At 42.0% G+C, this 25,262-nt stretch overlaps 1 long non-coding RNA gene and 42 other non-coding genes across 44 annotated transcripts; 42 read left to right on the top strand and 1 right to left on the bottom strand.

Annotated features, from left to right (window-relative positions):
- Positions 1-1,394: 1,394 nt before the first annotated feature.
- LOC149695112 (uncharacterized) lies at positions 1,395-2,436 on the bottom strand. 2 transcript variants are annotated; one of them, XR_016382489.1, is made up of 3 exons: positions 1,868-2,436; positions 1,562-1,623; positions 1,395-1,493 (listed from the first exon to the last, which is right to left on the bottom strand). It is a non-coding gene; the product is annotated as an uncharacterized LOC149695112 (long non-coding RNA). The 2 variants fall into 2 exon arrangements; XR_016382490.1 differs by having other exon boundaries at positions 1,403-1,497.
- A 1,338-nt stretch (positions 2,437-3,774) lies between these two features.
- Positions 3,775-3,846, top strand: TRNAE-CUC (transfer RNA glutamic acid (anticodon CUC)). Its single transcript has one exon. It is a non-coding gene; the product is annotated as a tRNA-Glu (tRNA).
- Positions 3,847-5,529: 1,683 nt separating this feature from the next.
- TRNAE-CUC (transfer RNA glutamic acid (anticodon CUC)) lies at positions 5,530-5,601 on the top strand. Its single transcript has one exon. It is a non-coding gene; the product is annotated as a tRNA-Glu (tRNA).
- Positions 5,602-5,805: 204 nt separating this feature from the next.
- TRNAE-CUC (transfer RNA glutamic acid (anticodon CUC)) lies at positions 5,806-5,877 on the top strand. The gene has a single exon. It is a non-coding gene; the product is annotated as a tRNA-Glu (tRNA).
- Positions 5,878-6,684: 807 nt separating this feature from the next.
- On the top strand, positions 6,685-6,756 carry TRNAE-CUC (transfer RNA glutamic acid (anticodon CUC)). Its single transcript has one exon. It is a non-coding gene; the product is annotated as a tRNA-Glu (tRNA).
- A 656-nt stretch (positions 6,757-7,412) lies between these two features.
- On the top strand, positions 7,413-7,484 carry TRNAE-CUC (transfer RNA glutamic acid (anticodon CUC)). Its single transcript has one exon. It is a non-coding gene; the product is annotated as a tRNA-Glu (tRNA).
- Positions 7,485-7,864: 380 nt separating this feature from the next.
- TRNAE-UUC (transfer RNA glutamic acid (anticodon UUC)) lies at positions 7,865-7,936 on the top strand. The gene has a single exon. It is a non-coding gene; the product is annotated as a tRNA-Glu (tRNA).
- Positions 7,937-8,140: 204 nt separating this feature from the next.
- TRNAE-CUC (transfer RNA glutamic acid (anticodon CUC)) lies at positions 8,141-8,212 on the top strand. The gene has a single exon. It is a non-coding gene; the product is annotated as a tRNA-Glu (tRNA).
- Positions 8,213-8,592: 380 nt separating this feature from the next.
- TRNAE-UUC (transfer RNA glutamic acid (anticodon UUC)) lies at positions 8,593-8,664 on the top strand. Its single transcript has one exon. It is a non-coding gene; the product is annotated as a tRNA-Glu (tRNA).
- A 656-nt stretch (positions 8,665-9,320) lies between these two features.
- Positions 9,321-9,392, top strand: TRNAE-CUC (transfer RNA glutamic acid (anticodon CUC)). The gene has a single exon. It is a non-coding gene; the product is annotated as a tRNA-Glu (tRNA).
- A 354-nt stretch (positions 9,393-9,746) lies between these two features.
- TRNAE-CUC (transfer RNA glutamic acid (anticodon CUC)) lies at positions 9,747-9,818 on the top strand. The gene has a single exon. It is a non-coding gene; the product is annotated as a tRNA-Glu (tRNA).
- Positions 9,819-10,349: 531 nt separating this feature from the next.
- TRNAE-CUC (transfer RNA glutamic acid (anticodon CUC)) lies at positions 10,350-10,421 on the top strand. The gene has a single exon. It is a non-coding gene; the product is annotated as a tRNA-Glu (tRNA).
- Positions 10,422-10,500: 79 nt separating this feature from the next.
- TRNAE-UUC (transfer RNA glutamic acid (anticodon UUC)) lies at positions 10,501-10,572 on the top strand. Its single transcript has one exon. It is a non-coding gene; the product is annotated as a tRNA-Glu (tRNA).
- Positions 10,573-11,679: 1,107 nt separating this feature from the next.
- Positions 11,680-11,751, top strand: TRNAE-CUC (transfer RNA glutamic acid (anticodon CUC)). The gene has a single exon. It is a non-coding gene; the product is annotated as a tRNA-Glu (tRNA).
- Positions 11,752-12,282: 531 nt separating this feature from the next.
- On the top strand, positions 12,283-12,354 carry TRNAE-CUC (transfer RNA glutamic acid (anticodon CUC)). Its single transcript has one exon. It is a non-coding gene; the product is annotated as a tRNA-Glu (tRNA).
- A 79-nt stretch (positions 12,355-12,433) lies between these two features.
- TRNAE-UUC (transfer RNA glutamic acid (anticodon UUC)) lies at positions 12,434-12,505 on the top strand. Its single transcript has one exon. It is a non-coding gene; the product is annotated as a tRNA-Glu (tRNA).
- An 830-nt stretch (positions 12,506-13,335) lies between these two features.
- Positions 13,336-13,407, top strand: TRNAE-UUC (transfer RNA glutamic acid (anticodon UUC)). The gene has a single exon. It is a non-coding gene; the product is annotated as a tRNA-Glu (tRNA).
- Positions 13,408-13,611: 204 nt separating this feature from the next.
- On the top strand, positions 13,612-13,683 carry TRNAE-CUC (transfer RNA glutamic acid (anticodon CUC)). Its single transcript has one exon. It is a non-coding gene; the product is annotated as a tRNA-Glu (tRNA).
- A 380-nt stretch (positions 13,684-14,063) lies between these two features.
- Positions 14,064-14,135, top strand: TRNAE-UUC (transfer RNA glutamic acid (anticodon UUC)). The gene has a single exon. It is a non-coding gene; the product is annotated as a tRNA-Glu (tRNA).
- A 204-nt stretch (positions 14,136-14,339) lies between these two features.
- TRNAE-CUC (transfer RNA glutamic acid (anticodon CUC)) lies at positions 14,340-14,411 on the top strand. The gene has a single exon. It is a non-coding gene; the product is annotated as a tRNA-Glu (tRNA).
- A 380-nt stretch (positions 14,412-14,791) lies between these two features.
- On the top strand, positions 14,792-14,863 carry TRNAE-UUC (transfer RNA glutamic acid (anticodon UUC)). Its single transcript has one exon. It is a non-coding gene; the product is annotated as a tRNA-Glu (tRNA).
- A 204-nt stretch (positions 14,864-15,067) lies between these two features.
- TRNAE-CUC (transfer RNA glutamic acid (anticodon CUC)) lies at positions 15,068-15,139 on the top strand. The gene has a single exon. It is a non-coding gene; the product is annotated as a tRNA-Glu (tRNA).
- A 79-nt stretch (positions 15,140-15,218) lies between these two features.
- On the top strand, positions 15,219-15,290 carry TRNAE-CUC (transfer RNA glutamic acid (anticodon CUC)). The gene has a single exon. It is a non-coding gene; the product is annotated as a tRNA-Glu (tRNA).
- A 79-nt stretch (positions 15,291-15,369) lies between these two features.
- On the top strand, positions 15,370-15,441 carry TRNAE-UUC (transfer RNA glutamic acid (anticodon UUC)). Its single transcript has one exon. It is a non-coding gene; the product is annotated as a tRNA-Glu (tRNA).
- Positions 15,442-15,520: 79 nt separating this feature from the next.
- Positions 15,521-15,592, top strand: TRNAE-CUC (transfer RNA glutamic acid (anticodon CUC)). Its single transcript has one exon. It is a non-coding gene; the product is annotated as a tRNA-Glu (tRNA).
- A 682-nt stretch (positions 15,593-16,274) lies between these two features.
- Positions 16,275-16,346, top strand: TRNAE-UUC (transfer RNA glutamic acid (anticodon UUC)). Its single transcript has one exon. It is a non-coding gene; the product is annotated as a tRNA-Glu (tRNA).
- A 229-nt stretch (positions 16,347-16,575) lies between these two features.
- On the top strand, positions 16,576-16,647 carry TRNAE-CUC (transfer RNA glutamic acid (anticodon CUC)). Its single transcript has one exon. It is a non-coding gene; the product is annotated as a tRNA-Glu (tRNA).
- Positions 16,648-17,329: 682 nt separating this feature from the next.
- TRNAE-UUC (transfer RNA glutamic acid (anticodon UUC)) lies at positions 17,330-17,401 on the top strand. The gene has a single exon. It is a non-coding gene; the product is annotated as a tRNA-Glu (tRNA).
- Positions 17,402-18,057: 656 nt separating this feature from the next.
- Positions 18,058-18,129, top strand: TRNAE-CUC (transfer RNA glutamic acid (anticodon CUC)). Its single transcript has one exon. It is a non-coding gene; the product is annotated as a tRNA-Glu (tRNA).
- A 530-nt stretch (positions 18,130-18,659) lies between these two features.
- Positions 18,660-18,731, top strand: TRNAE-UUC (transfer RNA glutamic acid (anticodon UUC)). Its single transcript has one exon. It is a non-coding gene; the product is annotated as a tRNA-Glu (tRNA).
- A 204-nt stretch (positions 18,732-18,935) lies between these two features.
- Positions 18,936-19,007, top strand: TRNAE-CUC (transfer RNA glutamic acid (anticodon CUC)). Its single transcript has one exon. It is a non-coding gene; the product is annotated as a tRNA-Glu (tRNA).
- Positions 19,008-19,387: 380 nt separating this feature from the next.
- TRNAE-UUC (transfer RNA glutamic acid (anticodon UUC)) lies at positions 19,388-19,459 on the top strand. The gene has a single exon. It is a non-coding gene; the product is annotated as a tRNA-Glu (tRNA).
- Positions 19,460-19,663: 204 nt separating this feature from the next.
- TRNAE-CUC (transfer RNA glutamic acid (anticodon CUC)) lies at positions 19,664-19,735 on the top strand. Its single transcript has one exon. It is a non-coding gene; the product is annotated as a tRNA-Glu (tRNA).
- Positions 19,736-19,814: 79 nt separating this feature from the next.
- On the top strand, positions 19,815-19,886 carry TRNAE-CUC (transfer RNA glutamic acid (anticodon CUC)). The gene has a single exon. It is a non-coding gene; the product is annotated as a tRNA-Glu (tRNA).
- Positions 19,887-19,965: 79 nt separating this feature from the next.
- TRNAE-UUC (transfer RNA glutamic acid (anticodon UUC)) lies at positions 19,966-20,037 on the top strand. Its single transcript has one exon. It is a non-coding gene; the product is annotated as a tRNA-Glu (tRNA).
- Positions 20,038-20,116: 79 nt separating this feature from the next.
- Positions 20,117-20,188, top strand: TRNAE-CUC (transfer RNA glutamic acid (anticodon CUC)). The gene has a single exon. It is a non-coding gene; the product is annotated as a tRNA-Glu (tRNA).
- Positions 20,189-20,870: 682 nt separating this feature from the next.
- TRNAE-UUC (transfer RNA glutamic acid (anticodon UUC)) lies at positions 20,871-20,942 on the top strand. Its single transcript has one exon. It is a non-coding gene; the product is annotated as a tRNA-Glu (tRNA).
- A 229-nt stretch (positions 20,943-21,171) lies between these two features.
- On the top strand, positions 21,172-21,243 carry TRNAE-CUC (transfer RNA glutamic acid (anticodon CUC)). Its single transcript has one exon. It is a non-coding gene; the product is annotated as a tRNA-Glu (tRNA).
- A 682-nt stretch (positions 21,244-21,925) lies between these two features.
- On the top strand, positions 21,926-21,997 carry TRNAE-UUC (transfer RNA glutamic acid (anticodon UUC)). The gene has a single exon. It is a non-coding gene; the product is annotated as a tRNA-Glu (tRNA).
- A 656-nt stretch (positions 21,998-22,653) lies between these two features.
- On the top strand, positions 22,654-22,725 carry TRNAE-CUC (transfer RNA glutamic acid (anticodon CUC)). The gene has a single exon. It is a non-coding gene; the product is annotated as a tRNA-Glu (tRNA).
- A 1,108-nt stretch (positions 22,726-23,833) lies between these two features.
- On the top strand, positions 23,834-23,905 carry TRNAE-UUC (transfer RNA glutamic acid (anticodon UUC)). The gene has a single exon. It is a non-coding gene; the product is annotated as a tRNA-Glu (tRNA).
- Positions 23,906-24,986: 1,081 nt separating this feature from the next.
- Positions 24,987-25,058, top strand: TRNAE-CUC (transfer RNA glutamic acid (anticodon CUC)). Its single transcript has one exon. It is a non-coding gene; the product is annotated as a tRNA-Glu (tRNA).
- Positions 25,059-25,125: 67 nt separating this feature from the next.
- On the top strand, positions 25,126-25,197 carry TRNAE-UUC (transfer RNA glutamic acid (anticodon UUC)). Its single transcript has one exon. It is a non-coding gene; the product is annotated as a tRNA-Glu (tRNA).
- Positions 25,198-25,262: the final 65 nt, after the last annotated feature.

Here is a 25,262-nt window from a genome sequence, read left to right as displayed (position 1 = left end):
AGAACGGTTCTGTAATAATTATAGGTTATTCGTTTTTATCCAAAACAGAAGTTTTTATGTCAATTTTACAAGTTAAAACTGTAACCATATTCTGTGGTTTTTACAGAAACAACTGTGATTGCAACAGTTTTGATCTGTATTGAAAATCTGTAATTTTTACAGAAAAACTGTTTTGATCTGAAATAAGGGTCTGTGGTTTTTACAGAAATAACTGCGTAGATAGGCTTTAAAAATCTGCAATATATACAGATATAACTGTTTTGATGTGGAATTAAGTGCTGTGGTTTTTACAGAAATAACTGTATAGATCTGCTTTCAAAATCTGTAAAATTCTCAGAAATAACTGTTCTGATCTAAAACTAATGTCTGTGGTTTTTTCAGAAATAACTGTATATGTCAGCTTTTAAAATGTGTAATAATTACAGAAACCCGTGTAAAGTCCATCGTTTTATTGGTGTTAAAAATCTGATGATTTTACAGAAACATTTGTATATTAATTTTTTGGGGTGCGTTCAATATCAGTACTTTAAACAGATGATATGATATATTTAACAGAATTATTCAGTGTTGAACCTGTAAATTTCACAGAAATGTCAGATCAAAATCACTGTTTTGCACGTTAACTCAATTTGCATCATTCGATGCAAGATTAATGTCTCCAATATTTGCAGAAACATTGTTTTTGTAACTTGTAGGGCTATAAAATCCATAAATTTTATGTAAGACCATTACACCCAAAGAATTAAAGACATACCGATTGTTGCCTGATTATATCCTATAATGTGGAAACTTATTCATTGATTCCGTGAATTTCTGTAAAAGCCATTTTTGAAAAGGAGTTCGCTCTGATAACGATTCATTATTTTATAAATTAATTTTTTTTTTAATATATGCAAAATTTTAATAAAAGTAAAGGCCAAACCTATAAAAATTACAATGACTTTAAAATCCTTCAAAGCCAGCCAAACTCGAAAATATTTTTTAATCAAAAACATAATTTTTGGACTTACACCCTTTGCGATTTTCTGGGTTAATCTTCGCGGTGCATCAAAAGGAAAAATAATTAAATGATTAATATTAAATTAACAACAGCTTTTAACTACAAACTTTGAGCGCCAAAAAAGAAAACTCTTGCAGAAAAACCGGTTTTCAATGTGAATTTTTGGTTTTCTAGATTTTTAAAAACAATATTAACATGGATTTTAATACACAATAAGTGGAAAATATGAGAAAGACGATGTTATACCTTTGGATGAATTCCTTAGCCGTGCTCGCTTTTTCTGGATACTCGATATTTAAAACGAAATCCAACCCTAAAAACGGTAAAATTCTCGATGTTTGGTATGATCATTGACGACGTTTGTCGACGGGCAAAAAATATAGGTTTGAGCTTCCTTGACCTGTTCTGACTGTTTTATTCTCCCTTTAAGGGCCAATGTAAGGGCTGATATTTTTAAGCGACATGGGAATTTCCGTAACAATTAAAGAAAAACCTATCTGGCCAGGGGCTGCAGTATTAGGGTCTATTTTAATATAAACAATGCAAATATGTATAACTTACTTGTTTAGTTGGCACTCGTCATGACGCAATAATCAACGTGGTATTTCTATATTAGTCATAGTCTGTAAACATACAAAAACATAAATTTGCGTTTTGGTTCTATAATAAATTCAATAAATAAATGATCTAGGCTTTATCTCCTAATTTTTAAAGAAAAACTGTTTAATTAACTCCGCTTTAATAACAAAAGATAAGTAACCGATTTATGGATTTTCAATTGTCTTCAATTAAAAATAAACAGCAAAATTCACCTTTAATACCTAGATCATTTATCATACAGAATGCTGAAAAATGTATTTAACTTACTTGTTCAAATTGTGGAATCTCACTTAATGGGCGCTGGTAAACCAGGTAATATAATACTCAGTAAGTCGCGTTTCATTTCTAGCTATAAGAACCACACCTGCATTACCCGCGTGGAGACCGTAGATTATCGCTAGATTGCGAACCTGTCCAAAAAAACCCGAAACCGACCCCGACCGCGCACAATGGAAACTTTCTAGCCCAGAGTGAAGTGACAAAAAAGGGTTTAAAATTATAGCCTCTCTCTCTTGACCCAGCGGAGCCTCCTAGTTTTTTTTCCAAAGAATTTGCCCCTCCTGGGGTTGCGGCTATTTTCCATACTAAAGGTGGGGTCCGGTGAACTCTCTCTCGAATCCACGTGTACTTATTTTTTAGCATTATTAAGTTCTTACTTTTTATCTGGCCGGACCAAATGGGCTTATATAAATATTTACTAATTTATAGAATATTTACTAAATCTTATAGAAAATGCACTCTAAATATAAACATCTCATGAACCAAAAATGTATAGTCTAGTCCCTACACGATGAGTTAAAAAATTAAATTGACTAAAAAATGATGAATTTTTCACCTGTTACTTCAATTATTTGCATTGATTTGAATCTCATCGAAACTTTGGGTTTAGACGATTTATTTAAAAGCTATACCCGTTCATAAAGCTTTTATTGCACGTAAACCGACAAGGTGGAATCTGAAGATTTGCAGCTCGAAAATTATATATTAGTTAAACCATAAATGATAGGAGCTATTTCTAAATTAGGTCTAGTATTTTTACTGTCAAACAGAGGTCGATTGTTTTTGAGTTCCTCAATGGTTAAAGAAGTGACTCGGGCGCAATTAAAAATTACAGAGCCTTGCCATTGTAAGAAATAGTCTGTCAAAATTAATGTAGCAATTATATGGGTTTAACTGTAATTTTCCCAAAATAGATACCGTAAAATTTGCGGGAAAAAGTGAATGAAACATTGAAGAATCATATCTTTTAGGTTTTGCAGTTCTGAAGCATTATTATCAGGTTGCCGGTAACACACATATCTGAAAATTATACAAGGAACATATTTTGCTTGTTTAATCGCCAATATACTGTAGTTTTCACAGTTTGTTAGTAACTTTAACAGAGTCATGGTAGCACAATATCTGTAAAATTTACAAACGGCATCTGTTTTACCATTCAAATACGTAAATCTGTCATTTTCACAATTTCGGACTAAAACTAACAGATAATACCATGAAATACTTATTTTAAAAGGTACAGAAAATATCTGCAATACCTAAAAAACAGTCACTCTGTGTAATGTTTTTGCAAAATTTACAGAAAGCATCTGTTTTACCAATCAAATAAGTAAAGCTGTATTTTTCACAGTTTCGTACTAAAATTAACAGATACTTCTATAAAATATTTTCTGTAAAATTTACAGTAAATGCCTGCAATGCCTATCCAGCAGTCACCCTGTAAAACATTTCTGTGGAATTCACCGTTCAAATCTGAGGATCGGAAATTACCGAAACAAATGTATAATTTTTACAGTTAGAATTAGAAATAGCAGTTCAATAAGTGAAATATACATATGTTTTCCGTAAAATAGTAAAAACGATTTTCCTGTGTTTGTATTTCTGCAGAGAAACTCCGTTAATATATTTTACATTTCAATATTGTAAAATTCTTCTGTTTAAAGTACAGAAATTTCTCTCAGTGTGCTTTTCAAGAATAGACTTAAGGATATTGGTTTATGAATAGAGTTAAGACTTGGTTAAGCAAGTCCGATATGGTCTAGTGGCTAGGATTTCTGGCTGTCACGCAGAAGGACGGGTTCGATTCACGGTATCGGAGCGAGTGCTTTTGTACCGCTTTTCAAGAATAGACTTAAGGATATAGGTTTATGAATAGAATTAAGACTTGTTTCAGGAAGTCCGATATGGTCTAGTGGCTAGGATATCTGGCTCTCACCCAGAAGGACCGGGTTCGATTCCCGGTATCGGAGCGAGTGCTTTTGTACCGCTTTTCAAGAATAGAATTAAGACTTGGTTTATCAAGTACGATATGGTCTAGTCGCTAGGATACCTGACTTTCACCCAGAAGGCCCGGGTTCGGTTCCCGGTATCGGAGCACGTGGTTTTGTACCGCTTTTCAAGAATAGACTTAAGGATATTGGTTTATGAATAGAATTAAGACTTGGTTAAGCAAGTCCGATATGGTCTAGTGGCTAGGATATCTGGCTGTCACGCAGAAGGGCGGGTTCGATTCCCGGTATCGGAGTGAGTGCTTTTGTACCGCTTTTGATGAATAAACTTAAAGACACATTTATAGGAATAATATTTTGAGTAGTTCCGACCAGTCAGACATGGTCTAGTGGCTAGGATATCTGGCTCTCGTCCAGAAGGCTCGGGTTCGATTCCCGGTATCGGAGCGAGTGCTTTTGTACCGCTTTTCAAGAATAGACTTAAGGATATAGGTTTATGAATAGAATTAAGACTTGTTTCAGGAAGTCCGAGATGGTCTAGTGGCTAGGATATCTGGCTCTCACCCAGAAGGCAAGGTACGATTCCCGGTATCGGAGCGAGTGCTTTTGTACCGCTTTTCAAGAATAGACTTAAGGATATAGGTTTATGAATCGAATTAAGACTTGGTTGAGGAAGTCCGATATGGTCTAGTGGCTAGGATAACTGCTTTTTACCCAGAAAGCCCGGCTTCGATTCCCGGTATCGGAGCGAGTGTTTTGTAAAGCATTTCAAAAATAGACTTAAGGATATAGGTTTATGAATAGAATTAAGACTTGGTTAAGCAAGTCCGATATGGTCTAGTGGCTAGGATATCTGTCTTTCACCCAGAAGGCCCGGGTTCGATTCCCAGTATCGGAGCGAGTGCTTTTGTACCGCTTTTCAAGAATAGAATTAAGACTAGGTTGAGCAAGTACGATATGGTCTAGTCGCTAGGATACCTGACTTTCACCCAGAAGGCCCGGGTTCGATTCCCGGTATCGGAGCACGTGGTTTTGTACCGCTTTTCAAGAATAGACTTAAGGATATAGGTTTATGAATAGAATTAAGACTTGGTTAAGCAAGTCCGATATGTTCTAGTGGCTAGGATATCTGGCTGTCACGCAGAAGAGTGAGTTCGATTCCCGGTATCGGAGTGAGTGCTTTTGTACCGCTTTTGATGAATAAACTTAAAGACACATTTATTGGAATAATATTTTGGGTTGTTCCGACCAGTCAGATATGGTATAGTGGCTAGAATATCTGGCTCTCATCCAGAAGGCTCGGGTTCGATTCCCGGTATCGGAGCGAGTGCTTTTGTACCGCTTTTCAAGAATAGACTTAAGGATATAGGTTTATGAATAGAATTAAGACTTGGTTGATCAAGTACGATATGGTGTAGTGGCTAGGATATCTGGCTCTCACCCAGAAGGCCCGGGTTCGATTCCCGTTATCGGAGCGAGTGCTTTTGTACCGCTTTTCAAGAATAGACTTAAGGATATTGGTTTATGAATAGAATTAAGACTTGGTTAAGCATGTCCGATATGGTCTAGTGGCTAGGATATCTGGCTGTCGCGCAGAAGGGCGGGTTCGATTCCCGGTATCGGAGTGAGTGCTTTTGTACCGCTTTAGATGAATAAACTTAAAGACACATTTATAGGAATAATATTTTGGGTTATTCCGACCAGTCAGATATGGTCTAGTGGCTAGGATATCTGGCTCTCATCCAGAAGGCTCGGGTTCGATTCCCGGTATCGGAGCGAGTGCTTTTGTACCGCTTTTCAAGAATAGAATTAAGACTTGGTTGATCAAGTACGATATGGTCTAGTCGCTAGGATACCTGACTTTCACCCAGAAGTCCCGAGTTCGATTCCCGGTATCGGAGCACGTGGTGTTGTACCGCTTTTCAAGAATAGACTTAAGGATATAGGTTTATGAATAGAATTAAGAGTTGGTGAAGCAAGTCCGATACGGTCTAGTGGCTAGGATATCTGGCTCTCACCCAGAAGGCCCGGGTTCGATTCCCGGTATCGGAGCGAGTGCTTTTGAACCGCTTTTCAAGAATAGACTTAAGGATATTGGTTTATGAATAGAATTAAGACTTGGTTAAGCAAGTCCGATATGGTCTAGTGGCTAGGATGTCTGGCTCTCACGCAGAAGGGCGGGTTCGATTACTGGTATCGGACTGAGTGCTTTTGTACCGCTTTTGATAAGTAAACTTAAAGACACATTTATAGGAATAATATTTTGGGTTGTTCCGACCAGTCAGATATGGTCTAGTGGCTAGTATATCTGGCTCTCATCCAGAAGGCTCGAGTTCGATTCCCGGTATCGGAGCGAGTGCTTTTGTACCGCTTTTCAAGAATAGAATTAAGACTTGGTTGATCAAGTACGATATGGTCTAGTCGCTAGGATACCTGACTTTCACCCAGAAGGCGAGAGTACGATTCCCGGTATCGGAGCGAGTGCTTTTGTACCGGTTTTCAAGAATAGACTTAAGGATATAGGTTTACGAATAGAAATAAGACTTGGCTGAGGAAATCCGATATGGTCTAGTCGCTAGGATACCTGACTTTCACCCAGAAGGCGAGAGTACGATTCCCGGTATCGGAGCGAGTGCTTTTGTACCGGTTTTCAAGAATAGACTTAAGGATATAGGTTTACGAATAGAAATAAGACTTGGCTGAGGAAATCCGATATGGTCTAGTGGCTTAGATAACTGGTTTTTACTCAGAAGGCCCGGGTTCGATTCCCGGTCTCGGAGCACGTGGTTTTGTACCGCTTTTCAAGAATAGACTTAAGGATATAGGGTTATGAATAGAATTAAGTCTTGTTTGAGCAAGTCCGATATGATCTAGTGGCTAGGATATCTGGCTCTCACCCAGAAGGACCGGGTTCGATTCCCGGTATCGGAGCGAGTGCTTTTGTACCGCTTTTCAAGAATAGACTTAAGGATATTGGTTTATGAATAGAATTAAGACTTGGTTTAGCATGTCCGATATGGTCTAGTGGCTAGGATATCTGGCTGTCACGCAGAAGGGCGGGTTCGATTCCCGGTATCGGAGTGAGTGCTTTTGTACAGCTTTAGATGAATAAACTTAAAGACACATTTATAGGAATAATATTTTGGGTTATTCCGACCAGTCAGACATGGTCTAGTGGCTAGGATATCTGGCTCTCATCCAGAACGCTCGGGTTCGATTCCCGGTATCGGAGCGAGTGCTTTTGTACCGCTTTTCAAGAATAGACTTAAGGATATAGGTTTATGAATAGAATTAAGACTTGGTTAAGGAAGTCCGATATGGTCTAGTGGCTAGGATATATGGCTTTCACCCAGAAGGGCCGGGTTCGATTCCCGGTATCGGAGCGAGTGCTTTTGTACCGCTTTTCAAGAATAGAATTAAGACTTGGTTGATCAAGTACGATATGGTCTAGTCGCTAGGATACCTGACTTTCACCCAGAAGGCCCGAGTTCGATTCCCGGTATCGAAGCACGTGGTTTTGTACCGCTTTTCAAGAATAGACTTAAGGATATAGGTTTATGAATAGAATTAAGACTTGTTGAAGCAAGTCCGATATGGTCTAGTGGCTAGGATATCTGGCTCTCACCCAGAAGGACCGGGTTCGATTCCCGGTATCGGAGCGAGTGCTTTTGAACCGCTTTTCAAGAATAGACTTAAGGATATTGGTTTATGAATAGAATTAAGACTTGGTTAAGCAAGTCCGATATGGTCTAGTGGCTAGGATGTCTGGCTCTCACGCAGAAGGGCGGGTTCGATTCCCGGTATCGGAGTGAGTGCTTTTGTACCGCTTTTGATAAATAAACTTAAAGACACATTTATAGGAATAATATTTTGGGTTGTTACGACCAGTCAGATATGGTCTTGTGGCTAGGATATCTGGCTCTCATCCAGAATGCTCGGGTTCGATTCCCGGTATCGGAGCGAGTGCTTTTGTACCGCTTTTCAAGAATAGACTTAAGGATATAGGTTTATGAATAGAATTAAGACTTGGTTGAGGAAGTCCGATATGGTCTAGTGGCTAGGATATATGGCTTTCACCCAGAAGGCCCGGGTTCGATTCCCGGTATCGGAGCGAGTGCTTTTGTACCGCTTTTCAAGAATAGAATTAAGACTTGGTTGATCAAGTACGATATGGTCTAGTCGCTAGGATACCTGACTTTCACCCAGAAGGCCCGAGTTCGATTCCCGGTATCGAAGCACGTGGTTTTGTACCGCTTTTCAAGAATAGACTTAAGGATATAGGTTTATGAATAGAATTAAGACTTGTTGAAGCAAGTCCGATATGGTCTAGTGGCTAGGATATCTGGCTCTCACCCAGAAGGACCGGGTTCGATTCCCGGTATCGGAGCGAGTGCTTTTGAACCGCTTTTCAAGAATAGACTTAAGGATATTGGTTTATGAATAGAATTAAGACTTGGTTAAGCAAGTCCGATATGGTCTAGTGGCTAGGATGTCTGGCTCTCACGCAGAAGGGCGGGTTCGATTCCCGGTATCGGAGTGAGTGCTTTTGTACCGCTTTTGATAAATAAACTTAAAGACACATTTATAGGAATAATATTTTGGGTTGTTCCGACCAGTCAGATATGGTCTTGTGGCTAGGATATCTGGCTCTCATCCAGAATGCTCGGGTTCGATTCCCGGTATCGGAGCGAGTGCTTTTGTACCGCTTTTCAAGAATAGACTTAAGGATATAGGTTTATGAATAGAATTAAGACTTGGTTGAGGAAGTCCGATATGGTCTAGTGGCTAGGATATATGGCTTTCACCCAGAAGGCCCGGGTTCGATTCCCGGTATCGGAGCGAGTGCTTTTGTACCGCTTTTCAAGAATAGAATTAAGACTTGGTTGATCAAGTACGATATGGTCTAGTCGCTAGGTTACCTGACTTTCACCCAGAAGGCCCGAGTTCGATTCCCGGTATCGGAGCACGTGGTTTTGTACCGCTTTTCAAGAATAGACTTAAGGATATAGGTTTATGAATAGAATTAAGACTTGTTGAAGCAAGTCCGATATGGTCTAGTGGCTAGGATGTCTGGCTCTCACGCAGAAGGGCGGGTTCGATTCCCGGTATCGGAGTGAGTGCTTTTGTACCGCTTTTGATAAATAAACTTAAAGACACATTTATAGGAATAATATTTTGGGTTGTTCCGACCAGTCAGATATGGTCTTGTGGCTAGTATATCTGGCTCTCATCCAGAATGCTCGGGTTCGATTCCCGGTATCGGAGCGAGTGCTTTTGTACCGCTTTTCAAGAATAGAATTAAGGATATAGGTTTATGAATAGAATTAAGACTTGGTTAAGCGAGTCTGATATGGTCTAGTGGCTAGGATATCTGGCTCTCACCGAAAAGGCCCGGTTTCGATTCCCGGTATCGGAGCGATTGCTTTTGTACCGCTTTTGATGAATAAACTTAAAGACACATTTTTAGGAATAATATTTTGGGTTGTTCCAAGCAGTCCGATATGGTCTAGTGGCTAGGATATCTGGCTCTCATCCAGAAGGCTCGGGTTCGTTTCCCGGTATCGGAGCGAGTGCTTTTGTACCGCTTTTCAAGAATAGACTTAAGGATATAGGTTTATGAATAGAATTAAGACTTGTTTCAGGAAGTCCGATATGGTCTAGTGGCTAGGATATCTGGCTGTCACGCAGAAGGGCGGGTTCGATTCCCGGTATTGGAGTGAGTGCTTTTGTACCGCTTTTCAAGAATAGAATTAAGACTAGGTTGAGCAAGTACGATATGGTCTAGTCGTTAGGATACCTGACTTTCACCCAGAAGGCCCGGGTTCGATTCCCGGTGTCGGAGCACGTGGTTTTGTACCGCTTTTCAAGAATAGACTTAAGGATATAGGTTTATGAATAGAATTAAGATTTTGTTAAGCAAGTCCGATATGGTCTAGTGGCTAGGATATCTGGCTCTCACCCAGAAGGCACGGGTTCGATTCCCGGTATCGGAGTGAGTGCTTTTGTACCGCTTTTGAAGAATAAACTTAAAGACACATTTATAGGAATAATATTTAGGATTGTTTCAACCAGTCCGATATAGTCTAGTGGCTAGGATATCTGGCTCTCACCCAGAAGGGGAGAGGACGATTCCCGGTATCGGAGCGAGTGCTTTTGTACCGGTTTTCAAGAATAGACTTAAGCATATAGGTTTATGAATAGAATTAAGACTTGTTTAATCAAGTCTGATATGGTCTAGTCGCTAGGATACCTGACTTTCACCCAGAAGGCCCGGGTTCGGTTCCCGGTATCGGAGCACGTGGTTTTGTACCGCTTTTCAAGAATAGACTTAAGGATATTGGTTTATGAACAGAATTAAGTCCTGGTTAAGCAAGTCCGATATGGTCTAGTGGCTAGGATATCTGGCTGTCACGCAGAAGGGCGGGTTCGATTCCCGGTATCGGAGTGAGTGCTTTTGTACCGCTTTTGATTAATAAACTTAAAGACACATTTATAGGAATAATATTTTGGGTAGTTCCGACCAGTCAGATATGGTCTAGTGGCTAGGATATCTGGCTCTCATCCAGAAGGCTCGGGTTCGATTCCCGGTATCGGAGCGAGTGCTTTTGTACCGCTTTTCAAGAATAGACTTAAGGATATAGGTTTATGAATAGAATTAAGACTTGGTTGAGGCAGTCCGATATGGTCTAGTGGCTAGGATATCTGGCTTTCACCCAGAAGGCCCGGGTTCGATTCCCGGTATCGGAGCGAGTGCTTTTGTACCGCTTTTCAAGAATAGACTTAAGGATATAGGTTTATGAATAGAATTAAGACTTGTTGAAGCAAGTCCGATATGGTCTAGTGGCTAGGATGTCTGGCTCTCACGCAGAAGGGCGGGTTCGATTCCCGGTATCGGAGTGAGTGCTTTTGTACCGCTTTTGATAAATAAACTTAAAGACACATTTATAGGAATAATATTTTGGGTTGTTCCGACCAGTCAGATATGGTCTTGTGGCTAGTATATCTGGCTCTCATCCAGAATGCTCGGGTTCGATTCCCGGTATCGGAGCGAGTGCTTTTGTACCGCTTTTCAAGAATAGAATTAAGGATATAGGTTTATGAATAGAATTAAGACTTGGTTAAGCGAGTCTGATATGGTCTAGTGGCTAGGATATCTGGCTCTCACCGAAAAGGCCCGGTTTCGATTCCCGGTATCGGAGCGATTGCTTTTGTACCGCTTTTGATGAATAAACTTAAAGACACATTTTTAGGAATAATATTTTGGGTTGTTCCAAGCAGTCCGATATGGTCTAGTGGCTAGGATATCTGGTTCTCATCCAGAAGGCTCGGGTTCGTTTCCCGGTATCGGAGCGAGTGCTTTTGTACCGCTTTTCAAGAATAGACTTAAGGATATAGGTTTATGAATAGAATTAAGACTTGTTTCAGGAAGTCCGATATGGTCTAGTGGCTAGGATATCTGGCTCTCACCCAGAAGGACCGGGTTCGATTCCGGTATCGGAGCGAGTGTTTTTGTACCGCTTTTCAAGAATAGACTTAAGGATATTGGTTTATGAAAAGAATTAAGACTTGATTAAGCAAGTCCGATATGGTCTAGTGGCTAGGATATCTGGCTGTCACGCAGAATTGCGGGTTCGATTCCCGGTATTGGAGTGAGTGCTTTTGTACCGCTTTTCAAGAATAGAATTAAGACTAGGTTGAGCAAGTACGATATGGTCTAGTGGCTAGGATTTCTGGCTTTCACCCAGAAGGCCCGGGTTCAATTCCCGGTATCGGAGCACGTGGTTTTGTACCGCTTTTCAAGAATAGACTTAAGGATATAGGTTTATGAATAGAATTAAGATTTTGTTAAGCAAGTCCGATATGGTCTAGTGGCTAGGATATCTGGCTCTCACCCAGAAGGCACGGGTTCGATTCCCGGTATCGGAGTGAGTGCTTTTGTACCGCTTTTGAAGAATAAACTTAAAGACACATTTATAGGAATAATATTTAGGATTGTTTCAACCAGTCCGATATAGTCTAGTGGCTAGGATATCTGGCTCTCACCCAGAAGGGGAGAGGACGATTCCCGGTATCGGAGCGAGTGCTTTTGTACCGGTTTTCAAGAATAGACTTAAGCATATAGGTTTATGAATAGAATTAAGACTTGTTTAATCAAGTCTGATATAGTCTAGTCGCTAGGATACCTGACTTTCACCCAGAAGGCCCGGGTTCGGTTCCCGGTATCGGAGCACGTGGTTTTGTACCGCTTTTCAAGAATAGACTTAAGGATATTGGTTTATGAACAGAATTAAGTCCTGGTTAAGCAAGTCCGATATGGTCTAGTGGCTAGGATATCTGGCTGTCACGCAGAAGGGCGGGTTCGATTCCCGGTATCGGAGTGAGTGCTTTTGTACCGCTTTTGATTAATAAACTTAAAGACACATTTATAGGAATAATATTTTGGGTAGTTCCGACCAGTCAGATATGGTCTAGTGGCTAGGATATCTGGCTCTCATCCAGAAGGCTCGGGTTCGATTCCCGGTATCGGAGCGAGTGCTTTTGTACCGCTTTTCAAGAATAGACTTAAGGATATAGGTTTATGAATAGAATTAAGACTTGGTTGAGGCAGTCCGATATGGTCTAGTGGCTAGGATATCTGGCTTTCACCCAGAAGGCCCGGGTTCGATTCCCGGTATCGGAGCGAGTGCTTTTGTACCGCTTTTCAAGAATAGACTTAAGGATATAGGTTTATGAATAGAATTAAGACTTGTTTCAGGAAGTCCGATATGGTCTAGTGGCTAGGATATCTGGCTCTCACCCAGAAGGACCGGGTTCGATTCCGGTATCGGAGTGAGTGTTTTTGTACCGCTTTTCAAGAATAGACTTAAGGATATTGGTTTATGAATAGAATGAAGACTTGATTAAGCAAGTCCGATATGGTCTAGTGGCTAGGATATCTGGCTGTCACGCAGAAGGGCGGGTTCGATTCCCGGTATTGGAGTGAGTGCTTTTGTACCGCTTTTGATGAATAAACTTAAAGACACATTTATAGGAATAATATTTTGGGTTGTTCCGACCAGTCATATATGGTCTAGTGGCTAGGATATCTGGCTCTCATCCAGAAGGCTCGGGTTCGATTCCCGGTATCGGAGCGAGCGCTTTTGTACCGCTTTTCAAGAATAGACTTAAGGATATAGGTTTATGAATAGAATTAAGACTTGGTTGAAGAAGTCCGATATGGTCTAGTGGCAAGGGTATCTGGCTCTCACCCAGAAGGCAAGGTACGATTCCCGGTATCGGAGCGAGTGCTTTTGTACCGCTTTTCAAGAATAGACTTAAGGATATAGGTTTATGAATCGAATTAAGACTTGGTTGAGGAAGTCCGATATGGTCTAGTGGCTAGGATAACTGCTTTTTACCCAGAAAGCCCGGCTTCGATTCCCGGTATCGGAGCCAGTGTTTTGTAAAGCATTTCAAAAATAGACTTAAGGATATAGATTTATGAATAGAATTAAGACTTGGTTAAGTAAGTCCGATATGGTCTAGTGGCTAGGATATCTGGCTTTCACCCAGAAGGCCCGGGTTCGATTCCCAGTATCGGAGCGAGTGCTTTTGTACCGCTTTTCAAGAATAGAATTAAGACTAGGTTGAGCAAGTACGATATGGTCTAGTCGCTAGGATACCTGACTTTCACCCAGAAGGCCCGGGTTCGATTCCCGGTATCGGACCACGTGGTTTTGTACCGCTTTTCAAGAATAGACTTAAGGATATAGGTTTATGAATTGAATTAACACTTGTTTAAGCAAGTCCGATATGGTCTAGTGGCTAGGATATCTGGCTCTCACCCAGAAGGACCGGGTTCGATTCCCGGTATCGGAGCGAGTGCTTTTGTACCGTTTTTCAAGAATAGACTTAAGGATATTGGTTTATGAATAGAATTAAGACTTGGTTAAGCAAGTCCTATATGGTCTAGTGGCTAGGATATCTGGCTGTCACGCAGAAGGGCGGGTTTGATTCCCGGTATCGGAGTGAGTGCTTTTGTACCGCTTTTGATGAATAAACTTAAAGACACATTTATAGGAATAATATTTTGGATTGTTCCGACCAGTCAGATATGGTCTAGTGGCTAGGATTTCTGGCTCTCATCCAGAATGCTCGGGTTCGATTCCCGGAATCGGAGCGAGTGCTTTTGTACCGCTTTTCAAGAATAGACTTAAGGATATAGGTTTATGAATAGAATTAAGACTTGGTTGAAGAAGTCCGATATGGTCTAGTGGCTAGGATATCTGGCTTTCACCCAGAGGGCCCGGGTTCGATTCCCGGTATCGGAGCGAGTGCTTTTGTACCGCTTTTCAAGAATAGAATTAAGACTTGGTTGATCAAGTACGATATGGTCTAGTCGCTAGGATACCTGACTTTCACCCAGAAGGCCCGAGTTCGATTCCCGGTATCGGAGCACGTGGTTTTGTACCGCTTTTCAAGAATAGACTTAAGGATATAGGTTTATGAATAGAATTAAGACTTGTTTAAGCAAGTCCGATATGGTCTAGTGGCTAGGATATCTGGCTCTCACCCAGAAGGCCCGGGTTCGATTCCCGGTATCGGAGCGAGTGCTTTTGTACCGCTTTTCAAGAATAGACTTAAGGATATTGGTTTATGAATAGAATTAAGACTTGGTTAAGCATGTCCGATATGGTCTAGTGGCTAGGATATCTGGCTGTCACGCAGAAGGGCGGGTTCGATTCCCGGTATCGGAGTGAGTGCTTTTGTACCGCTTTTGATGAATAAACGTAAAGACACATTTATAGGAATAATATTTTGGGTTGTTCCGACCAGTCAGATATGGTCTAGTGGCTAGTATATCTGGCTCTCATCCAGAAGGCTCGGGTTCGATTCCCGGTATCGGAGCGAGTGCTTTTGTACCGCTTTTCAAGAATAGACTTAAGAATATAGGTTTATGAATAGAATTAAGACTTGGTTGAGGAAGTCCGATATGGTCTAGTGGCTAGGATATCTGGCTTTCACCCAGAGGGCCCGGGTTCGATTCCCGGTATCGGAGCGAGTGCTTTTGTACCGCTTTTCAAGAATAGAATTAAGACTTGGTTGATCAAGTACGATATGGTCTAGTCGCTAGGATACCTGACTTTCACCCAGAAGGCCCGAGTTCTATTCTTGGTATCGGAGCACGTGGTTTTGTACCGCTTTTCAAGAATAGACTTAAGGATATAGGTTTATGAATAGAATTAAGACTTGATTAAGCAAGTCCGATATGGTCTAGTGGCTAGGATATCTGGCTCTCACCCAGAAGGCCCGGGTTCGATTCCCGGTATCGGAGCGAGTGATTTTGTACCGCTTTTGATGAATAAACTTAAAGACACATTTTTAGGAATAATATTTTGGGTTGTTCCAAGCAGTCCGATATGGTCTAGTGGCTAGGATATCTGGCTCTCACCCAGAAGGCTCGGGTTCGATTCCCGGTATCGGAGCGAGTGATTTTGTACCGCTTCTCAAGAATAGACTTAAGGATATAGGTTTATGAATAGAATTAAGACTTGGTTGAGGAAGTCCGATATGGTCTAGTGGCTAGGATTTCTGGCTTTCACCCAGAAGGCCCGGGTTCAATTCCCGGTATCGGAGCACGTGGTTTTGTACCGCTTTTCAAGAATAGACTTAAGGATATAGGTTTATGAATAGAATTAAGACTTTGTTAAGCAAGTCCGATATGGTCTAGTGGCTAGGATATCTGGCTCTCACCCAGAAGGCACGGGTTCGATTCCCGGTATCGGAGTGAGTGCTTTTGTACCGCTTTTGAAGAATAAACTTAAAGACACATTTATAGGAATAATATTTAGGATTGTTTCAACCAGTCCGATATAGTCTAGTGGCTAGGATATCTGGCTCTCACCCAGAAGGCGAGAGTACGATTCCCGGTATCGGAGCGAGTGCTTTTGTACCGGTTTTCAAGAATAGACTTAAGCATATAGGTTTATGAATAGAATTAAGACTTGTTTAATCAAGTCTGATATGGTCTAGTCGCTAGGATACCTGACTTTCACCCAGAAGGCCCGGGTTCGGTTCCCGGTATCGGAGCACGTGGTTTTGTACCGCTTTTCAAGAATAGACTTAAGGATATTGGTTTATGAACAGAATTAAGACCTGGTTAAGCAAGTCCGATATGGTCTAGTGGCTAGGATATCTGGCTGTCACGCAGAAGGGCGGGTTCGATTCCCGGTATCGGAGTGAGTGCTTTTGTACCGCTTTTGATTAATAAACTTAAAGACACATTTATAGGAATAATATTTTGGGTAGTTCCGACCAGTCAGATATGGTCTAGTGGCTAGGATATCTGGCTCTCATCCAGAAGACTCGGGTTCGATTCCCGGTATCGGAGCGAGTGCTTTTGTACCGCTTTTCAAGAATAGACTTAAGGATATAGGTTTATGAATAGAATTAAGACTTGGTTGAGGCAGTCCGATATGGTCTAGTGGCTAGGATATCTGGCTTTCACCCAGAAGGCCCGGGTTCGATTCCCGGTATCGGAGCGAGTGCTTTTGTACCGCTTTTCAAGAATAGACTTAAGGATATAGGTTTATGAATAGAATTAAGACTTGTTTCAGGAAGTCCGATATGGTCTAGTGGCTAGGATATCTGGCTCTCACCCAGAAGGACCGGGTTCGATTCCGGTATCGGAGCGAGTGTTTTTGTACCGCTTTTCAAGAATAGACTTAAGGATATTGGTTTATGAATAGAATTAAGACTTGATTAAGCAAGTCCGATATGGTCTAGTGGCTAGGATATCTGGCTCTCACCCAGAAGGCCCGGGTTCGATTCCCGGTATCGGAGTGAGTGCTTTTGTACCGCTTTTGATGAATAAACTTAAAGACACATTTATAGGAATAATATTTTGGATTGTTCCGACCAGTCAGATATGGTCTAGTGGCTAGGATATCTGGCTCTCATCCAGAATGCTCGGGTTCGATTCCCGGAATCGGAGCGAGTGCTTTTGTACCGCTTTTCAAGAATAGACTTAAGGATATAGGTTTATGAATAGAATTAAGACTTGGTTGAGGAAGTCCGATATGGTCTAGTGGCTAGGATATATGGCTTTCACCCAGAAGGGCCGGGTTCGATTCCCGGTATCGGAGCGAGTGCTTTTGAACCGCTTTTCAAGAATAGACTTAAGGATATTGGTTTATGAATAGAATTAAGACTTGGTTAAGCAAGTCCGATATGGTCTAGTGGCTAGGATGTCTGGCTCTCACGCAGAAGGGCGGGTTCGATTCCCGGTATCGGAGTGAGTGCTTTTGTACCGCTTTTGATAAATAAACTTAAAGACACATTTATAGGAATAATATTTTGGGTTGTTCCGACCAGTCAGATATGGTCTTGTGGCTAGGATATCTGGCTCTCATCCAGAATGCTCGGGTTCGATTCCCGGTATCGGAGCGAGTGCTTTTGTACCGCTTTTCAAGAATAGACTTAAGGATATAGGTTTATGAATAGAATTAAGACTTGGTTGAGGAAGTCCGATATGGTCTAGTGGCTAGGATATATGGCTTTCACCCAGAAGGCCCGGGTTCGATTCCCGGTATCGGAGCGAGTGCTTTTGTACCGCTTTTCAAGAATAGAATTAAGACTTGGTTGATCAAGTACGATATGGTCTAGTCGCTAGGTTACCTGACTTTCACCCAGAAGGCCCGAGTTCGATTCCCGGTATCGGAGCACGTGGTTTTGTACCGCTTTTCAAGAATAGACTTAAGGATATAGGTTTATGAATAGAATTAAGACTTGTTGAAGCAAGTCCGATATGGTCTAGTGGCTAGGATGTCTGGCTCTCACGCAGAAGGGCGGGTTCGATTCCCGGTATCGGAGTGAGTGCTTTTGTACCGCTTTTGATAAATAAACTTAAAGACACATTTATAGGAATAATATTTTGGGTTGTTCCGACCAGTCAAATATGGTCTTGTGGCTAGTATATCTGGCTCTCATCCAGAATGCTCGGGTTCGATTCCCGGTATCGGAGCGAGTGCTTTTGTACCGCTTTTGATGAATAAACTTAAAGACACATTTTTAGGAATAATATTTTTTGTTGTTCCAAGCAGTCCGATATGGTCTAGTGGCTAGGATATATGGCTTTCACCCAGAAGGCCCGAGTTCGATTCCCGGTATCGAAGCACGTGGTTTTGTACCGCTTTTCAAGAATAGACTTAAGGATATAGGTTTATGAATAGAATTAAGACTTGTTGAAGCAAGTCCGATATGGTCTAGTGGCTAGGATATCTGGCTCTCACCCAGAAGGACCGGGTTCGATTCCCGGTATCGGAGCGAGTGCTTTTGAACCGCTTTTCAAGAATAGACTTAAGGATATTGGTTTATGAATAGAATTAAGACTTGGTTAAGCAAGTCCGATATGGTCTAGTGGCTAGGATGTCTGGCTCTCACGCAGAAGGGCGGGTTCGATTCCCGGTATCGGAGTGAGTGCTTTTGTACCGTTTTTCAAGAATAGACTTAAGGATATTGGTTTATGAATAGAATTAAGACTTGGTTAAGCAAGTCCTATATGGTCTAGTGGCTAGGATATCTGGCTGTCACGCAGAAGGGCGGGTTTGATTCCCGGTATCGGAGTGAGTGCTTTTGTACCGCTTTTGATGAATAAACTTAAAGACACATTTATAGGAATAATATTTTGGATTGTTCCGACCAGTCAGATATGGTCTAGTGGCTAGGATTTCTGGCTCTCATCCAGAATGCTCGGGTTCGATTCCCGGAATCGGAGCGAGTGCTTTTGTACCGCTTTTCAAGAATAGACTTAAGGATATAGGTTTATGAATAGAATTAAGACTTGGTTGAAGAAGTCCGATATGGTCTAGTGGCTAGGATATCTGGCTTTCACCCAGAGGGCCCGGGTTCGATTCCCGGTATCGGAGCGAGTGCTTTTGTACCGCTTTTCAAGAATAGAATTAAGACTTGGTTGATCAAGTACGATATGGTCTAGTCGCTAGGATACCTGACTTTCACCCAGAAGGCCCGAGTTCGATTCCCGGTATCGGAGCACGTGGTTTTGTACCGCTTTTCAAGAATAGACTTAAGGATATAGGTTTATGAATAGAATTAAGACTTGTTTAAGCAAGTCCGATATGGTCTAGTGGCTAGGATATCTGGCTCTCACCCAGAAGGCCCGGGTTCGATTCCCGGTATCGGAGCGAGTGCTTTTGTACCGCTTTTCAAGAATAGACTTAAGGATATTGGTTTATGAATAGAATTAAGAATTGGTTAAGCATGTCCGATATGGTCTAGTGGCTAGGATATCTGGCTGTCACGCAGAAGGGCGGGTTCGATTCCCGGTATCGGAGTGAGTGCTTTTGTACCGCTTTTGATGAATAAACGTAAAGACACATTTATAGGAATAATATTTTGGGTTGTTCCGACCAGTCAGATATGGTCTAGTGGCTAGTATATCTGGCTCTCATCCAGAAGGCTCGGGTTCGATTCCCGGTATCGGAGCGAGTGCTTTTGTACCGCTTTTCAAGAATAGACTTAAGAATATAGGTTTATGAATAGAATTAAGACTTGGTTGAGGAAGTCCGATATGGTCTAGTGGCTAGGATATCTGGCTTTCACCCAGAGGGCCCGGGTTCGATTCCCGGTATCGGAGCGAGTGCTTTTGTACCGCTTTTCAAGAATAGAATTAAGACTTGGTTGATCAAGTACGATATGGTCTAGTCGCTAGGATACCTGACTTTCACCCAGAAGGCCCGAGTTCTATTCTTGGTATCGGAGCACGTGGTTTTGTACCGCTTTTCAAGAATAGACTTAAGGATATAGGTTTATGAATAGAATTAAGACTTGATTAAGCAAGTCCGATATGGTCTAGTGGCTAGGATATCTGGCTCTCACCCAGAAGGCCCGGGTTCGATTCCCGGTATCGGAGCGAGTGATTTTGTACCGCTTTTGATGAATAAACTTAAAGACACATTTTTAGGAATAATATTTTGGGTTGTTCCAAGCAGTCCGATATGGTCTAGTGGCTAGGATATCTGGCTCTCACCCAGAAGGCTCGGGTTCGATTCCCGGTATCGGAGCGAGTGATTTTGTACCGCTTCTCAAGAATAGACTTAAGGATATAGGTTTATGAATAGAATTAAGACTTGGTTGAGGAAGTCCGATATGGTCTAGTGGCTAGGATTTCTGGCTTTCACCCAGAAGGCCCGGGTTCAATTCCCGGTATCGGAGCACGTGGTTTTGTACCGCTTTTCAAGAATAGACTTAAGGATATAGGTTTATGAATAGAATTAAGACTTTGTTAAGCAAGTCCGATATGGTCTAGTGGCTAGGATATCTGGCTCTCACCCAGAAGGCACGGGTTCGATTCCCGGTATCGGAGTGAGTGCTTTTGTACCGCTTTTGAAGAATAAACTTAAAGACACATTTATAGGAATAATATTTAGGATTGTTTCAACCAGTCCGATATAGTCTAGTGGCTAGGATATCTGGCTCTCACCCAGAAGGCGAGAGTACGATTCCCGGTATCGGAGCGAGTGCTTTTGTACCGGTTTTCAAGAATAGACTTAAGCATATAGGTTTATGAATAGAATTAAGACTTGTTTAATCAAGTCTGATATGGTCTAGTCGCTAGGATACCTGACTTTCACCCAGAAGGCCCGGGTTCGGTTCCCGGTATCGGAGCACGTGGTTTTGTACCGCTTTTCAAGAATAGACTTAAGGATATTGGTTTATGAACAGAATTAAGACCTGGTTAAGCAAGTCCGATATGGTCTAGTGGCTAGGATATCTGGCTGTCACGCAGAAGGGCGGGTTCGATTCCCGGTATCGGAGTGAGTGCTTTTGTACCGCTTTTGATTAATAAACTTAAAGACACATTTATAGGAATAATATTTTGGGTAGTTCCGACCAGTCAGATATGGTCTAGTGGCTAGGATATCTGGCTCTCATCCAGAAGACTCGGGTTCGATTCCCGGTATCGGAGCGAGTGCTTTTGTACCGCTTTTCAAGAATAGACTTAAGGATATAGGTTTATGAATAGAATTAAGACTTGGTTGAGGCAGTCCGATATGGTCTAGTGGCTAGGATATCTGGCTTTCACCCAGAAGGCCCGGGTTCGATTCCCGGTATCGGAGCGAGTGCTTTTGTACCGCTTTTCAAGAATAGACTTAAGGATATAGGTTTATGAATAGAATTAAGACTTGTTTCAGGAAGTCCGATATGGTCTAGTGGCTAGGATATCTGGCTCTCACCCAGAAGGACCGGGTTCGATTCCGGTATCGGAGCGAGTGTTTTTGTACCGCTTTTCAAGAATAGACTTAAGGATATTGGTTTATGAATAGAATTAAGACTTGATTAAGCAAGTCCGATATGGTCTAGTGGCTAGGATATCTGGCTCTCACCCAGAAGGCCCGGGTTCGATTCCCGGTATCGGAGTGAGTGCTTTTGTACCGCTTTTGATGAATAAACTTAAAGACACATTTATAGGAATAATATTTTGGATTGTTCCGACCAGTCAGATATGGTCTAGTGGCTAGGATATCTGGCTCTCATCCAGAATGCTCGGGTTCGATTCCCGGAATCGGAGCGAGTGCTTTTGTACCGCTTTTCAAGAATAGACTTAAGGATATAGGTTTATGAATAGAATTAAGACTTGGTTGAGGAAGTCCGATATGGTCTAGTGGCTAGGATATATGGCTTTCACCCAGAAGGGCCGGGTTCGATTCCCGGTATCGGAGCGAGTGCTTTTGAACCGCTTTTCAAGAATAGACTTAAGGATATTGGTTTATGAATAGAATTAAGACTTGGTTAAGCAAGTCCGATATGGTCTAGTGGCTAGGATGTCTGGCTCTCACGCAGAAGGGCGGGTTCGATTCCCGGTATCGGAGTGAGTGCTTTTGTACCGCTTTTGATAAATAAACTTAAAGACACATTTATAGGAATAATATTTTGGGTTGTTCCGACCAGTCAGATATGGTCTTGTGGCTAGGATATCTGGCTCTCATCCAGAATGCTCGGGTTCGATTCCCGGTATCGGAGCGAGTGCTTTTGTACCGCTTTTCAAGAATAGACTTAAGGATATAGGTTTATGAATAGAATTAAGACTTGGTTGAGGAAGTCCGATATGGTCTAGTGGCTAGGATATATGGCTTTCACCCAGAAGGCCCGGGTTCGATTCCCGGTATCGGAGCGAGTGCTTTTGTACCGCTTTTCAAGAATAGAATTAAGACTTGGTTGATCAAGTACGATATGGTCTAGTCGCTAGGTTACCTGACTTTCACCCAGAAGGCCCGAGTTCGATTCCCGGTATCGGAGCACGTGGTTTTGTACCGCTTTTCAAGAATAGACTTAAGGATATAGGTTTATGAATAGAATTAAGACTTGTTGAAGCAAGTCCGATATGGTCTAGTGGCTAGGATGTCTGGCTCTCACGCAGAAGGGCGGGTTCGATTCCCGGTATCGGAGTGAGTGCTTTTGTACCGCTTTTGATAAATAAACTTAAAGACACATTTATAGGAATAATATTTTGGGTTGTTCCGACCAGTCAAATATGGTCTTGTGGCTAGTATATCTGGCTCTCATCCAGAATGCTCGGGTTCGATTCCCGGTATCGGAGCGAGTGCTTTTGTACCGCTTTTGATGAATAAACTTAAAGACACATTTTTAGGAATAATATTTTTTGTTGTTCCAAGCAGTCCGATATGGTCTAGTGGCTAGGATATATGGCTTTCACCCAGAAGGCCCGAGTTCGATTCCCGGTATCGAAGCACGTGGTTTTGTACCGCTTTTCAAGAATAGACTTAAGGATATAGGTTTATGAATAGAATTAAGACTTGTTGAAGCAAGTCCGATATGGTCTAGTGGCTAGGATATCTGGCTCTCACCCAGAAGGACCGGGTTCGATTCCCGGTATCGGAGCGAGTGCTTTTGAACCGCTTTTCAAGAATAGACTTAAGGATATTGGTTTATGAATAGAATTAAGACTTGGTTAAGCAAGTCCGATATGGTCTAGTGGCTAGGATGTCTGGCTCTCACGCAGAAGGGCGGGTTCGATTCCCGGTATCGGAGTGAGTGCTTTTGTACCGCTTTTGATAAATAAACTTAAAGACACATTTATAGGAATAATATTTTGGGTTGTTCCGACCAGTCAGATATGGTCTTGTGGCTAGGATATCTGGCTCTCATCCAGAATGCTCGGGTTCGATTCCCGGTATCGGAGCGAGTGCTTTTGTACCGCTTTTCAAGAATAGACTTAAGGATATAGGTTTATGAATAGAATTAAGACTTGGTTGAGGAAGTCCGATATGGTCTAGTGGCTAGGATATATGGCTTTCACCCAGAAGGCCTGGGTTCGATTCCCGGTATCGGAGCGAGTGCTTTTGTACCGCTTTTCAAGAATAGAATTAAGACTTGGTTGATCAAGTACGATATGGTCTAGTCGCTAGGTTACCTGACTTTCACCCAGAAGGCCCGAGTTCGATTCCCGGTATCGGAGCACGTGGTTTTGTACCGCTTTTCAAGAATAGACTTAAGGATATATGTTTATGAATAGAATTAAGACTTGTTGAAGCAAGTCCGATATGGTCTAGTGGCTAGGATGTCTGGCTCTCACGCAGAAGGGCGGGTTCGATTCCCGGTATCGGAGTGAGTGCTTTTGTACCGCTTTTGATAAATAAACTTAAAGACACATTTATAGGAATAATATTTTGGGTTGTTCCGACCAGTCAGATATGGTCTTGTGGCTAGTATATCTGGCTCTCATCCAGAATGCTCGGGTTCGATTCCCGGTATCGGAGCGAGTGCTTTTGTACCGCTTTTCAAGAATAGAATTAAGGATATAGGTTTATGAATAGAATTAAGACTTGGTTAAGCGAGTCTGATATGGTCTAGTGGCTAGGATATCTGGCTCTCACCGAAAAGGCCCGGTTTCGATTCCCGGTATCGGAGCGATTGCTTTTGTACCGCTTTTGATGAATAAACTTAAAGACACATTTTTAGGAATAATATTTTGGGTTGTTCCAAGCAGTCCGATATGGTCTAGTGGCTAGGATATATGGCTTTCACCCAGAAGGCCCGGGTTCGATTCCCGGTATCGGAGCGAGTGCTTTTGTACCGCTTTTCAAGAATAGAATTAAGACTTGGTTGATCAAGTACGATATGGTCTAGTCGCTAGGATACCTGACTTTCACCCAGAAGGCCCGAGTTCGATTCCCGGTATCGGAGCACGTGGTTTTGTACCGCTTTTCAAGAATAGACTTAAGGATATAGGTTTATGAATAGAATTAAGACTTGTTGAAGCAAGTCCGATATGGTCTAGTGGCTAGGATATCTGGCTGTCACGCAGAAGGGCGGATTCGATTCCCGGTATCGGAGTGAGTGCTTTTGTACCGCTTTTGATGAATAAACTTAAAGACACATTTATAGGAATAATATTTTGGGTAGTTCCGACCAGTCAGATATGGTCTAGTGGCTAGGATATCTGGCTCTCATCCAGAAGGCTCGGGTTCGTTTCCCGGTATCGGAGCGAGTGCTTTTGTACCGCTTTTCAAGAATAGACTTAAGGATATAGGTTTATGAATAGAATTAAGACTTGTTTCAGGAAGTCCGATATGGTCTAGTGGCTAGGATATCTGGCTCTCACCCAGAAGGACCGGGTTCGATTCCGGTATCGGAGCGAGTGTTTTTGTACCGCTTTTCAAGAATAGACTTAAGGATATTGGTTTATGAAAAGAATTAAGACTTGATTAAGCAAGTCCGATATGGTCTAGTGGCTAGGATATCTGGCTGTCACGCAGAAGGGCGGGTTCGATTCCCGGTATTAGAGTGAGTGCTTTTGTACCGCTTTTCAAGAATAGAGTTAAGACTAGGTTGAGCAAGTACGATATGGTCTAGTCGTTAGGATACCTGACTTTCACCCAGAAGGCCCGGGTTCGATTCCCGGTATCGGAGCAAGTGGTTTTGTACCGCTTTTCAAGAATAGACTTAAGGATATAGGTTTATGAATAGAATTAAGACTTGGTTAAGCGAGTCTGATATGGTCTAGTGGCTAGGATATCTGGCTCTCACCGAAAAGGCCCGGTTTCGATTCCCGGTATCGGAGCGATTGCTTTTGTACCGCTTTTGATGAATAAACTTAAAGACACATTTTTAGGAATAATATTTTGGGTTGTTCCAAGCAGTCCGATATGGTCTAGTGGCTAGGATATCTGGCTCTCACCCAGAAGGCTCGGGTTCGATTCCCGGTATCGGAGCGAGTGATTTTGTACCGCTTCTCAAGGATATAGGTTTATGAATAGAATTAAGACCTGGTTGAGGAAGTCCGATATGGTCTAGTGGCTAGGATTTCTGGCTTTCACCCAGAAGGCCCGGGTTCAATTCCCGGTATCGGAGCACGTGGTTTTGTACCGCTTTTCAAGAATAGACTTAAGGATATAGGTTTATGAATAGAATTAAGA

This window comes from Phalangium opilio, unplaced genomic scaffold, assembly GCF_054372755.1.
Source record: "Phalangium opilio isolate 3A_F unplaced genomic scaffold, DU_Popi_V2 ptg000022l_1, whole genome shotgun sequence".
Taxonomy (NCBI): Eukaryota; Metazoa; Arthropoda; class Arachnida; order Opiliones; family Phalangiidae; genus Phalangium; species Phalangium opilio.
Note: the sequence above shows the minus strand (reverse complement) of the source record. Positions and strands in the feature narration are given on the sequence as shown.